This window comes from Schistocerca cancellata, chromosome 1 (assembly GCF_023864275.1).
Source record: "Schistocerca cancellata isolate TAMUIC-IGC-003103 chromosome 1, iqSchCanc2.1, whole genome shotgun sequence".
Lineage (NCBI taxonomy): Eukaryota > Metazoa > Arthropoda > Insecta > Orthoptera > Acrididae > Schistocerca > Schistocerca cancellata.
This window is the reverse complement of record NC_064626.1, coordinates 833,785,239-833,800,290: the sequence shown is the minus strand read 5'-3', so window position 1 is coordinate 833,800,290 and position 15,052 is coordinate 833,785,239.

Sequence of the window (15,052 nt, the reverse complement as noted above, 5' to 3'; positions counted from 1 at the left end):
CGGCAGTCATGGAGCAACAAGTGGATATAGCCCTGAAGTTCGACTTACCACTAACCCTGGCGAGGCGGAACGCTGGCCCTAATTTCTGGATATAGGTTCAAAATAGTTAAAAATGACTCTGAGCACTATGGGACTTAACACCTGAAGTCATCAGTCCCCTAGAACTTAGAACTACTTAAACCTAACTAACCTAAGGACATCACACACACCCATTCCTGAGGTAGGAATCGAACCTGCGACCGTAGCGGTCGCGCGGTTCCAGACTGAAGTGCCTGGAGCTGCTCGGCCGGACATAGGTGTATACGAGGTGCGATAATAAAGCAATGAGACTGATATGAAAAAAAAAAGTTTGTTTTCTCCTTCAAAGTAGTTCCTTTCAGACTGCACACACTTTTTCCAGCAGTTCTGGCATTGATGGTAACACTTCTGGAACTCATCTTCTGTAATATCCTCCAAGACCCTCGTCACAGCTGTTTGGACTTCTTGTGTTGTTTGAAAATGGTGTCCCTTGACCGCCGTTTTCACTCTAGGAAATTAAGAAAGTCGCACGGAGCGATATCTGGTGAATAAGGTGGCTATGGTAGTACTGAAATTTGTTTGGAGATTAAAAATTGCTGTACTGACAGAGCAGTATGGGATGGCGCATTATCGTGATACCAAGATATTCAGATGTTATTAGACGAACCGTTTCTCGATTGATGTTCAGTTCTTCTGCAATCATTTTCACGGATAATCTTTGATCAGATCGTATGAGTTCACGCACCCTGGCCAAGTTGAGGTTGATGGTCGTCCACTGCGGTCTTCATCTTCAACATTTGTTCTGCCTTCTCTAAATATTTTATGCCAACGAAAAACTTGAGCTCTTGACATAACCTCCTTTCCAAAAGCCTTCTGAAGCTAATCGTAAGTCGTCGTCCATTTCCGTGACGAGAGACACAAACACATGTTAACTTATTACAGCACAACTCACGACTGAGGAGTTGCATCGATGTGCTGCTTGGACAAGAAGCAGCTTATAGACCAAGGTCAAAGATATTGTGCCTACGCAAGCCGGCAGGGTTACCACATCTGGCAAAGAAAATCAGGCTCATTACTTTATTGTTGCACCTCGTAAGTGGTGGGCTGATGATGAACGACAACTGTCGACCAGATCCAGGAGGGTCCAGCAGCCCAGCGGTTGTTGTTTATGGCCAATGCCTCGAATATTCCTGGTTACTGGATGGCCGCATATAAATGCCATCTCGGTAATAATATGGTTGGCTGCTACTGGCTGTAAAATCACTTAGCGAATTAGACAGAACGGTGACTACCAGCTGCTCTAACCATATCAAAGGCTAAGAGATAACGTCTATGGGAATCACCAAAAGTATGCCTTGTGGGGTAGCCGTGCGGTCTAGGGTGCTTTGTCATGGCTCACGTGGCTGCCCCCGTCGGTGGTTCGAGTCCTCCCTGGGGCATGCGGGTGTGTGTTGTCGTTACTGTTAATTTCAGATGAAACAGTGTGTAAACTAGGGACCGATGACCTTAGCAGTTTGGTCCCATAGGAACTTACCACGAATTTCCAAATCACCGAAAGTAAGTACTTTATACTGCAAAAATATCGTTTAAAATTCATGCCGCAGTGTATTCGCTTCAAATGCTTCTCCTATTTCCTTATCTGTAATATCTTAACTTTATTTAGAGTGTATAGTTCCTGAAGCTAAGTATCTCTCCTTAGTTTTTCAACCAGCATATATCTGATACTCACTCAACACATATTTCAGAGACTACATTTAGGCACCAGTACAGTACACAAGGTTACCCAATCATTTTAGCTTTGTACCCTACAATCCGTAGGGCGCCCTCTACGATCTCCATATAAGCGGCGACCCAGCTCCTAGCAGCCAGTTGTCGACTCACATCGGAAGATGTTCTCCGTAGTTGAGAACGAAACGTCAGGGAGAAGAAGTTCTACAGATCGACCACGGCAACTTAGCCCGGAAGTGTTTACTGATGAAGACGCCGGCCGTGAAAGCCTACATGCGATGATTGTAGTGGCTTGTTTCCCACATTTGTTTTATTCTGTTCTTGAAATATCGTAGATAGGTCGGTACGTGAATTTATTGTAGCCATGACCTCAGAGTTGTTAATTTCTTTTATTTTTTAAATTTTTTATTCCATCCTATATGGTAAACATACATGCCTGTAATCTCTATTTCTGATACTAACACTTTATGACATACCACAAACGCTATCGTTACCAATCCTATTGTAGCCTTCTTTCATGATCACAGCTCATATGAATTATGACTTATTTATCGTTTTCCATAAGTTCCTATGCAACCAAACTGCTGAGATCATCGATCACGAGGCTTACACACTACTCAATACAACTTAAACCAACTTACGTTAAGGGTAACACTCACATCTTTGCGCGAGTGAGGACTCGAAGCTCCGACGGAGGGAGCCGCGCGAACCTTGTCAAGGCGCTCAACACTGAACAGCTACCTCGCGCCGCAAATATTAGGTGATGGTGATGATAGTGTCCAGAGCCGTCGGGGAATCCAGTGGGCGGCGACGATCGTCTTGTTCAGAATCGTGCGAGATGTTGAAAACGGATCAGCGAGAGCCCTCTGTCGCAACTGCAGGTACTTCAGAGAGGGATGGTCTGTCACTTCGTTGTTCGACATTCAGATTCTTTAGGCCCCATCGGATATGTCTGTACACCTACCCACTGCACCAGATGGCGATGCGTTGTCGCCGTACGTTTCCTTCAACCCAGCATGGATCACTGCACTTCTGTTCCGCGCTCTGTTCCACTTTACGAGTGTGCTGTTGTGCGGGGGATTCAGTGTGTACCAGTGGTGCAGACGTCATAATACGGTGACCAATTTTCGTCAGAAGCGCTAGGCGAGTCCATTCGCTTGTTCATAAGGGGTGGCCACTTTTCGACCAGTCCGCGATGACAGTATAGAGGCACACGCCCTGCAGTTTTCCTCAAACGATTATACAGAAAGTATTCGATAAAAAAATAATTTTCGCGTTATCTACAGCTTTATATGTCAGATTCATAATGATGTGCTCATTATTTCGTTATTGGTCATAATTATTGTGATATTTTCGTGGAAGTAAGACACTGCGGGAAATTTAGAAAAGTTTGCAATGAGAAATAGGGATCACTGTTTTGAATTTGGTGCATATTATGCGTGCATAATGTGTTGCAATGTATGAATATTAGATAACATACTGAATTTTTCTTTAGGCTTGGGTGGAGGTTTCTATCTGTCCACCATGCACCGTTTGGTGATTTGCGGAGTATGCATGTAGATTTAGATACAGAGTCTCAGAAAATTGATGTGATGTAGCACATTCTTTTGCAATCACGCTGCGCCAGCGATAAAGCCAGAGTGAAATATTGACAACAGTTTTCATATTTCATAAATGATTTGAGTTATCTAAATGAGATTGTGGGAAAAGACAGCACACAAAGAGGAGAGTACTCTGCCTAATAGTTACTACGAAGAACTTCATTATCTACCGTGTTATTGCACCAACTAGAAATTTTTTCGATGAAAGAACGTAATTTTTAAAGGCCAACAATATATGGTAAAATGAGAAATGCAATGTATTTTTGAACAGCCTAAGTGAAGACAGTACACGTTTAGTTAGTACTGAGGTTGTGCTTTTTCATAAGCTGCTAACCTGACTTTTCCTCAGTCCCTCACTTAATAAACTTTATAAATCACTATTTCAGAATTCTCTCGCAATTGCTTCTGAGCAACGTGTTAGTGAAGTGACACTGTGTAGAGCCAGCTGTTCATTAGCAAAAGAAAAAATTTTAACATGGTAAGAAGATAAATGTGAAGGCTTTACTCAAAATTCGAATGGTCACGTTGCAAGAGTGGGCATGGAGGAACTCCACTTTGTATTTATAGAAAACGTGAACGTAACTTTCAGTTTAAAACGGCATATCTCCTCCAGCGGTCAGCATTTCATCTACAGCACTTGCTGGTAACCCCCACCGGTACCACTCTTCCCATGCGCACCCTGCTGACTGCGCATCTACCATCCACGTTATTCTTCGCAGACTGTACCTGCAATGAAGCAAGGCGTTAACAACGTGACTATGCTTTTTCGAGGTGATAATTAAAAAAAATTATTACTACTCCCCATAGATGGACAGACACTCATTATAGGCGAGCTATGAAAAATTGATGCGTTTCTTTTTCCAGCTCTTGGTATTTTAAGTTACTGAGATATTATTTACGTGTGAGGCCAGCTTTAACGTAACTACATCCTTGTACTTCCTGATATGGCGGTACGTAGTTACCTACAAGGAAGAGCTAACGAGGAGTCCACCAGAGGGCGAAAAAAGAAAGAAAGGAGGATCGTGGAGTTATTGTGTGCCTGACGGGTCGGGCGCTTAAAGGACAGCAGCAATAAGCGGTGCGGCGCGCATCTGAGGGGGCGCGCTGATAGCATCGGCGCCTCGGCTCACGTCACGCCACGTCACCTCGACGTCACGTCACTCGCGGCCGTGCAGGAGGCCGCCTCGTTACGTGGCCGCCGCCGCCACCGCCGCCGCCTCCTCCGCCCCCAACTACGGCAGCCACTGCGAGCTAACGGGCCTCGCCATTATCGACAAGTGCCCTGAGCTAGTGGGGAACGCCAACGCCCGAGGCTGAGCGTGGGTTTGGGGAGCAGCAAAGGAAGGAACGTCCCGTCGATATTACGCTCGTCGCAGTCGGGTTACTGATAGCAGAACGTTAACGATCACTTCTAATAAGGAACTAACAACACAAAATACACTACATACCACACGCGGTAAGTCCACGTAACCAGATTTTTATTTATTTTTTGTTATCACTCTTCAATCTGCTATCTTCTGTTTTACCAGTTTTTTCTGAGCGTAGCAGTTACATTCAATACTATATCGTCTTTGTTGTGTCACGTCTACAGAGTTTTTTCTCGTACTGCTCCCTCTACCACCGAATAAGCCTGATGTCTCAACAGACGACTCATCTCGCTGTCTCATCTTCTAGTTAGTGTTTTCCAAATACTCATTTCCTCATGTGAACAGGTAGCTTTCCCTTCCTAATAGAAGGTAATGTTCTTCTCGGGTCTGCACCCGGATCACGATGTTTCAGCATGAGAGGTCTGCGGTGGCAGAGCTCTATCTTACTGAGGGACCTAAAATGTAATATGAGGAGACACAAATGTCTGCCCCAGCGCCTTTTATGGGGACTGTGTTTTAAGAGAATCCATTGAAATTATACTATATGACACTCCTATAATTAGAGAGAAGATTTGAACCGTGTTTTATCAGACATTAAAAAAAACAACGGTTTTTGACTCAGCTATCATAATAATTTCCGATAGCGATTTATCGATTTCACCAGCTTCCACCACTGCGGCACTATATGCACACTTGCGCTAGAGGATAGTTACCATGATTTCTTCCACACACGCTGTTGGCCTTCCGCGGCGTTTAAATAAGCTGCTGCAAAGCATCATAGTACGCGATGTACAAGCGAGTGAATCGGAGCGAGCGCGTCGCCGAGGTAACTGCCTCGGCTGCGCAGAGGTCGGTTTATCGCCGTCTGCCGGACGCTATGGCCGAGCGGTTCTTGGCGCTCTCGTCCGGAACCACGCTGCTGCTACGGTTGCAGGTTCGAATCCTGCCTCGGACATGGATGTGTGTGATGTCCTTAGGTTAGTTAGGTTTAAGTAGTTCTAAGTCTAGGGGACTTGACCTTTAGATGTTAAGTCCCATTGTGCTTGGAGCCATTAGACACATTTCATTTTTGATCGCCTTCTGGCGGTGCTTGCGCTGCCAGCGGCTCCATCGACCGTCCGTCGACGACGACCATGGCCATGCACCAAGGAAATTCAGCGACGACGATTAAGGTTGCGGGCACGGAAACTTCTGGAGTGACGTGAACGGGCAACAACGAAGGGCCTGTGCTCCGAGCGCGGCCAGGGAGTCCGCGTCCTCCACGTCAACGATGGAGTTCGGGGTCCCGCCACCGCTCCACGGTAGGGACAGTCACGCTGGGAACTCATACCCCACCACGTATCAACCTTCAATCGACCGATGACCAGCGAGGACAGCGAATAACGACGATCGAAGAAGACAAGACCAACCCGCCCTTCATATAGCCGATGGAGGATGCGAAATTACGCCGAGAAACCATGAAGATGACTCTTCTGATTCTGACCACGCACCAATACCAGACACCTAATCTGATTCGGATCTTCACCACCCATCATGCATCGACGAAGACGCAGGTTTTCAACTTGTCCGAAACAAACAAACCGGACGTAAGCGAAAGAAAAAATTGTAAACTTGTGGTAAGGTCTTACGGGATCAAACTGCTGAGGTCATCGGTCCCTAAGCTTACACACTACTTAATCTAACTTTGACTTACGCTGTGGACAACACACACACACACATGCCAGAGTGAGGACTCGAAACTCCGACGGACGGGGCCGCACGGACCGAGACAAGGCGCCTGAGACCGAGCGGCTACCCCGCGCCGCTTAAGAGCAAGAATTAACAAGACATCGCTGAGCCACTAAGCGGTAAATTTCACTAAGAACCTCCAACCAATTCGCCCCTTACAAGTGTAGGGTGAATCACTGGAAATGACGCCTCAACCAAGAAAGGAAGACGCACAACAAACTTCCACCTCTGGAGCAAGGCAGCCTCCTAAACTTCCACCGACGAAAATTCCTCCAATAACTATACAATACACGGGAAAATATCTTTCCCTAAACACCGAACTGAAGAGACATGTGGCTCAACCAATAAACCGAAGCGATAGCCCAACAACGGACAGTACTGCAGTTCTTCCAGAACGCAAAAATTCCATTCTATACACACACTTGGTCTAGGGATAGGGTCTTTGATTCGTAATCAAAACGTCATCGGTCCAGCTCGAAACCCTTCACCGTTTAAATTGCGATTACTAATCAGCGTTGGCGACCAAAGACTACCGGCATAAGGAGTCACCCTCATTCTGCTAACGGTCTTGTCAAAGAGGGTGGAGGAGCGGTCAGGTTCAAAACACTCTCTTGTCCTTGGGGTGAGAAATTGCCCATAAAGGCAGAAGAATCAGCAATGATCAACGGCATGCTAACCATTAAAGACACACAATGCGTCTCTATCGGACATGTGGCCTGTAACTGATAAAGTGTCCTGATGATGTCTTCATTGGGAAAAGATTCCAGAATAATCCCCCACTCGGATCTCTAGGAGGACACTGCCAAAGAGGAGGTGATCATGAGAAAAAGATCGAATAACCAACAAAAGAATAACATTCTACGAGTCAGCGCGTGGAATGTCAGAATCTTGAACGTCGTGGGAAAGCTAGAAAATTTCAAAAGGGAAATGCAAATGAAAATAGTAGGGGTCAGTGAAGTGAGATGGAAAGAAGCAAGGATTTCTTGACAGATGAGTAGGAGATGACATTAGCAGCAGCAGAAAATGGTGTAACTGGAGTACGATTCGTTATGAATAGGATGATAGGGTAGAGTGTGTATTACTGTGAATAGTTCAGTGATAGAGTTGTTCTTATAGGATCGACAGCAAACCAACACCGACAACTGTAGTTCAGGTATATATGCCGACGTCGCAAGCTGAAGATGAAAACCTAATAGTCATGGGGGACGGAAAGCAGTTATAGGGTGAGGAGTAGAAGAAAAGGTTACAGGAGACAAGGAATGAGAGAGGTGACAGACTAATGGAGTTCAGTAATAAATTTCAGCTAGTAATAGCGAATACTCAATTCAAGAATCACAATAGGAGGAGGTATACTTAGAAAGGCCAGGTGATAGGGGAAGGTTTAAGTTAGATTACATCATGGTCTCACAGAGATTCCGAAATCAGATACTGGATTGTAAGCCATATTAGGAGGAGATATAGACTCAGATCACTATGTAGTAGTGATGAAGAGTAGGCTGAAGTTTAAAAGAATAATCAGGGTGAATCAATAAGCAAAGAACTGCGATACAGAAGTTCTAAGGAATGCCGAGATACACTTGAAGTTCTCTAAGGATATAGATAGAGCAATATCGTATAGCTGATTAGGCAGCACATTTGAAGAGGAATGGACATATCTAAAAAGGGTAATCACAGAAGTTGGAAGGAAAAATATAGGTATAAGGAAGATAACTGCGAAGTAATTCAGTTGATCGACGAAAGAAGGAAGTACAGAAATGTTCAGGGAAATCCAGGATCACAGAAATACAATTCGTTGAGGAATGAAAGAAATAGGTAGTGCAAGGAAGCTAAGACGGAATGGCTGTATGAAAAATGTGAAGAAATCGAGAAAGAAATGATTGTAGGAAGGACTGTCTCAGCATTTAGCGAAGTCAAAACAACATTCTGTGAAATTAAAAGCAAAGATGGTAACATTAAAGTGCAACGGGAATTTCGCTGTAAAATGCAGAGGAGAGAGCGGATAGAGGGAAAGAGTACATTGAAGGCCTCTATGAGGGGGACGCATTATTGTGGCCAAGATAGATACGAAGCCCACACCTACAAGTTTAGTACAAGTTTATATGCCAACTAGCTCTGCAGATGACGAAGAAATTGAAGAAATGTATGATGAAATAAAAGAAATTATTCAGATAGTGAAGGGAGACGAAAATTTAATAGTCATGGGTGACTGGAATTCGAGTGTAGGAAAAGGGAGAGAAGGAAACATAGTAGGTGAATATGGATTGGGGCTAAGAAATGAAAGAGGAAGCCGCCTGGTAGAATTTTGCACAGAGCACAACTTAATCATAGCTAACACTTGGTTTAAGAATCATGATAGAAGGTTGTATACATGGAAGAATCCTGGAGATACTAAAAGGTTTCAGATAGATTGTATAATGGTAAGACAGAGATTTAGGAACCAGGTTTTAAATTGTAAGACATTTCCAGGGGCAGATGTGGACTCTGACCACAATCTATTGGTTATGACCTGCAGATTAAAACTGAAGAAACTGCAAAAAGGTGGGAATTTAAGGAGATGGGACCTGGATAAACTGAAAGAACCAGAGGTTGTACAGAGTTTCAGGGAGAGCATAAGGGAACAATTGACAGGAATGGGGGAAAGAAATACAGTAGAAGAGGAATGGGTAGCTTTGAGGGATGAAGTAGTGAAGGCAGCAGAGGATCAAGTAGGTAAAAAGACGAGGGCTAGTAGAAATCATTGGGTAACAGGAGAAATATTGAATTTAATTGATGAAAGGAGAAAATATAAAAATGCAGTAAATGAAGCAGGCAAAAAGGAATACAAACGTCTCAAAAATGAGATCGACAGGAAGTGCAAAATGGCTAAGCAGGGATGGCTAGAGGACAAATGTAAGGATGTAGAGGCTTGTCTCACTAGGGGTAAGATAGATACTGCGTACAGGAAAATTAAAGAGACCTTTGGAGATAAGAGGACCACTTGTATGAACATCAAGAGCTCAGATGGAAACCCAGTTCTAAGCAATGAAGGGAAAGCAGAAAGGTGGAAGGAGTATATAGAGGGTCTATACAAGGGCGATGCACTTGCGGACAATATTATGAAAATGGAAGAGGATGTAGATGAAGATGAAATGGGAGATACGATACTGCGTGAAGAGTTTGACAGAGCACTGAAAGACCTGAGTCGAAACAAGGACAAGGCCCCGGAGTAGACAACATTCCATTGGAACTACTGACGGCCTTGGGAGAGCCAGTCCTGACAAAACTCTACCATCTGGTGAGCAAGATGTATGAAACAGGTGAAATACCCTCAGACTTCAACAAGAATATAATAATTCCAATCCCAAAGAAAGCAGGTGTTGGCAGATGTGAAAATTACCGAACAATCAGTTTAATAAGCCACAGCTGCAAAATAATAACACTAATTCTTTACAGACGAATGGAAAAACTAGTAGAAGCCGACCTCGGGGAAGATCAGTTAGGATTCCGTAGAAATACTGGAACACGTGAGGCAATACTGACCTTACGACTTATCTTAGAAGAAAGATTAAGGAAAGACAAACCTACGTTTCTAGCATTTGTAGACTTAGAGAAAGCTTTTGACAATGTTGACTGGAATACTCTCTTTCAAATTCTAAAGGTGGCAGGGGTAAAATACAGGGACCGAAAGGCTATTTACAATTTGTACAGAAACCAGATGGCAGTTATAAGAGTCGAGGGACATTAAAGGGAAGCAGCAGTTGGGAAGGGACTAAGACAGGGTTGTAGCCTCTCCCCGATGTTATTCAATCTGTATATTGAGCAAGCAGTAAAGGAAACAAAAGAAAAATTCGGAGTAGGTATTAAAATCCATGGAGAAGAAATAAAAACTTTGAGGTTCGCCGATGACATTGTAACTCTGTCAGAGACAGCAAAGGACTTGGAAGAGCAGTTGAACGGAATGGATGGTGTCTTGAAGGGAGGATATAAGATGAACATCAACGAAAGCAAAACGAGGATAATGGAATGTAGTCGAATTAAGTCAGGTGATGTTGAGGGTATTAGATTAGGAAATGAGACACTTAAAGTAGTAAAGGAGTTTTGCTATTTGGGGAGCAAAATAACTGATGATGGTCGAAGTAGAGAGGATATAAAATGTAGACTGGCAATGGCAAGGAAAGCGTTTCTGAAGAAGAGAAATTTCTTAACATCGAGTATAGATTTAAGTGTCAGGAAGTCATTTCTGAAAGTATTTGTATGGAGTGTAGCCATGTATGGAAGTGAAACATGGACGGTAAATAGTTTGGACAAGAAGAGAATAGAAGCTTTCGAAATGTGGTGCTACAGAAGAATGCTGAAGATTAGATTGGTAGACCATATAACTAATGAGGAAGTATTGAATAGGATTGGGGAGAAGAGAAGTTTGTGGCACAACTTGACCAGAAGAAGGGATCGGTTGGTAGGACATGTTCTGAGGCATCAAGGGATCACAAATTTAGTATTGGAGGGCAGCGTGGAGGGTAAAAATCGTAGGGGGAGACCAAGAGATGAATAAACTAAGCAGATTCAGAAGGATGTAGGTTGCAGTAGGTACTGGGAGATGAAGAAGCTTGCACGGGATAGAGTAGCATGGAGAGCTGCATCAAACCAGTCTCAGGACTGAAGACCACAACAACAACAACATGAGGGGGACGATTTGTCTGATGTAATAGAGAGAAAAACAGGAGACGATTTATAAGGGACGGGGAATCCAGTATTATAATCATAATTCAAGAGAGTTTTGGGCTTAAGATCAAATAAAGCCGAAGGAATATATAACTTTCCCTCAGAATTTCTGACATCATTGGGGTAAGAGGCAGCAAACCGACTATTCAAGTTGGTGTGTAGAATGTATGAGTCTGACGACATACCATCTGACTCTCGAAAAAATATCAACCACACAATTATGAAATCTGCAAGACCTGATAAGTGGCAGAATTATCCTACAATCAGCTTAACGTCTCATGCATCCAAGTTGCTGACAAGAGTAATATACAGAAGAATGGAAAAACATGAGTATTTGTTAGATCAGTTCGGCTTTAGCAACGGTAATGGCATCAGGGAGGCGATTCTGACGTTGCAAGCCTAAAGAAAAATCTAAACACGTTCTTGGGCTTTGTCGTCCTGTAGAAAGCAAAAACGTAAAATGGTGCAAGATTTTCGAAATTCTGAGAAAAATAGGTGTAAGCCATAGGAAGAGACAGGTAATACACAATAGTTCAAGAACCAAGAGGGAATAATAAGAGTGGACGACCAAGAACGCAGTGCTCGTATTAAAAAGGCTGTCTGACAGGGATGTAGTCTTTCGTCCCTGCTGTTCAATCTGTACATCGAAGAAGCAATAATGAAAATAAGGGAAAGATTTTGGAGTCGAATTAAAATTCAAGGTTAAGGGATATCAGTTACACGATTTGCTGATGACGTTGCTATCCTGAGTGAGAGTGAAGAAGAATTACATGATCTGCTGAAAGAAATGAACAGTCTAATTCGTGCAGAATAAGGACTGAGAATAAATCGAAGGAAGTCGAAAGTAATTAGAAGTAGTAGAAATGGGAACATCGGGAAACTTAACATCAGGGTTGATGGTCACGAAGTAGATGAAGTCTAGAAATTCTACTACCTAGGCAGTAAAATACCCAATGACGGACAGTGCATGGAGGACATCAAAAGCAGATTACCACTGGCAAAACAGGTATTCCTGGCCAAGAGAAATCTACTAGTATCAAACATAGGCTTTAATTGGAGTAAGAAATTTCTGAGTATGTACGTTTGGAGCACAGCATTGTATGTCAGTGAAACATGGACTGTGGAAAAACCGGAACAGAGGAGAATCGAAGCTTTTGTTGCGATTGTTGAAAATTAGGTGGATTGATAAGGCAAGAAATGAGGAGGTTATGCGCAGAACCGGAGGGAAGAGGAATATGTGGAAAATTCTGACGAGGAGAAGGAACAGGAGGATAGGACATCTGTTAAGAGATCAGGAAATGACTTTCATGGTACTAGATGGAGCTGTAGAGGGCAAAAACTGTAGAGGAAGACCGAGATTGAAATACACCCAGCAAATACTGGAGGACGTAGGCTGCAAGTGCTACTCTGAGATGAAGAGGTTGGCACACGAGAGGAATTTGTGGCGAGCCGCATCAAACCAGTCAGAAGACAGAAGATAAAAAAAAAAAAAAAAATCACCAGCCTCCAAGTGCGAAGATGATCAAGGTCGTCATCAAACACCTTTCGCCGAGATTACAGAGAAACAAGTTGAGACTTAGTTACATGCCACTGGTTTACTGGTTTTACACAAGCTGTGGTGCACCAGTACAAGAAGAGGGACACCAAGACGAATACATTGACTGCCCAACCAGTCTATTGCGTGTTACTCTATGCTGGCCCATTGAGTAACGCGATTTACATCCGTCATATCACGGACACAAAAGTGAAGGTAGAAAGTTCCAAATCTAAGGAGGGTCCTTCACTGTGTAAACGCTACCAGCGCTATTTCCATACTGCAAATTACTGCTCACTTCCCGCCAGGTGCGTCAAATGTGGACGCCCCCAACAAGCACAAAACTGTACAAAATCACCAACTCAAAAACGAACTTGTGGAAATTGCTTCAAAGAACACCCGGCCACTTGGAGAGGTTGCAGCACGTTTCAACAAGCTCTGCACAGCTACATGGCCCAAGGCCAAGCCGCAGGTTTATGGGAGTAGCAAGCGGCGGAAACCACCACTGCAAAGGACTCCCCAGGACTTCCGAACCGACAAGCTCCGGCAGCCTGCTCGACATGATAGGCGGCACGGCAATGTGGAAGATGATCACCACCGTCAGCTTCACAAGAACAGTCCTCCCTCGACTACACATAACTTGTGACGACTATCTCAAGCATCTCTGGCTTCCTCTCTAAGTTACAACAATGGAACATCTTTGTCATATTTAAGACTACGTTGAAGAATTTTAACGAAGCACAAACCATCTTCTTCAAACTGTTGGCTCTCTTCGAATGTTCCATGGCACTGTTCGCGCCTAACTGTGGCCCGTAGACTCACCATGCTATTGGACCTTTCACTCTGTATGTTTGATGCCACTGGAGTTTTAAATAAGAAGATTGAACTGGAAGAAATTATTCTTTGACATCGTGTGGACATTCTGTTTGTTACTGAAACAAACTGTCGTCCCACACAAACTTTTAAGTTCTGCATTATGACCTGCTACAGGACAGACCACGCCAATGTCCGTGGGGGTGGTACCGCCATTTTCATCAAGAATTCCATCACGCATGCACCAACAGCTCTCTCAGCACTGGAAACTCTTGATGCCACGGCCATCACCATTTCTACTGCCTACAGCCACATAAGGCTTATCTCTGCTTATCTCATCCCAAACAGGGAACTCATTGAAGGGGATTTCCTGGCGATATTTGACCGATATGAGAAAATCTTGAAGTGCGACGACCTCAACGCAAAGCGCTTTGCATGGCTCTCTCGACGCAACAATTGGAAGCGTGAGAGACTGTATGCTTTGGAAGAAAGACTTGATGCTATCACGTTCGCGCATGAGAAGCCAACACGCATTACATCGAACCCCCAACATAGACCAGATGTTTTCGATGCTTAAGAATTTGAGGCTGGATTTGCAATTGCAGAAGATTGACGACTTGATCCCCAACCACCAACCCGTCTTGCGCGTGACAACAGAGGCTTTGCATTCCATGCGACATCCATCACAAAATTCCACGAATTGGTATCGGTTTGAGCGGTGGATGTAAAGCATTGCCTGACCCACTGCAGGCGATTCATCTGCAACCCATATTGATGAAGCCATTGAGAAAGAAACTGGGAAAATTCGAAGAGCATAGAAACAGGCATCAGTCACACCACCTACCTCATGCCTACCTTCCTCCGCTCATGCAAGATATAAAAATTCTCAAGAATATGGTTAGGTGTCACTGGGATCGGTATCCCAACCGAGAAGATCGGAGGGAGATGAAACGCCTCTAACGCGAACTTCACCGACGTGCCTTACAACATCGAACTGAATGTGGGAAGACAAAATGTCCACCTTCCTGCTACAATCATGGAACGAGTGGAATCTTGTCCGCACCATGCGGAATCCACGACCACTGAACCGAATATTCCAGGGACCCACAGGACACAGTATGACCCACTTACCAAAGCAGAACATTTTGCTTCGACGTATGCAGTTTAGAATGATGTGGACACCCCAGGAGGTGATGGTGACGCAGGTGGGATCAGGCAGGGAACACAATTAATCAGGGAGACTGTCGTGCAAGCAGAATCACTTCTGACGACACCGGTGGAAACCCGATGAATAATTAGCAACCATAGAGTTCACTCTGCTCCAGGACTAGTTGATGGCACCCATAACCAATTTAAGCACATCCACTTGCTTTGCTAACACATATCTACCAGCAGCAGGTCGTTGGGGCACTTCCCATAAGCTTGGAAGATTGCTCAGGTGGTGCCTTTTCCGAAGCCTGGAAGGAATCTAAGCAAGCCCTCCAATTATAGACCAATCAGTCTGTTGCTGACAATGTCCAAAATCTTTGAACGGTTCTATTCTACAGGATACGACCTATAAT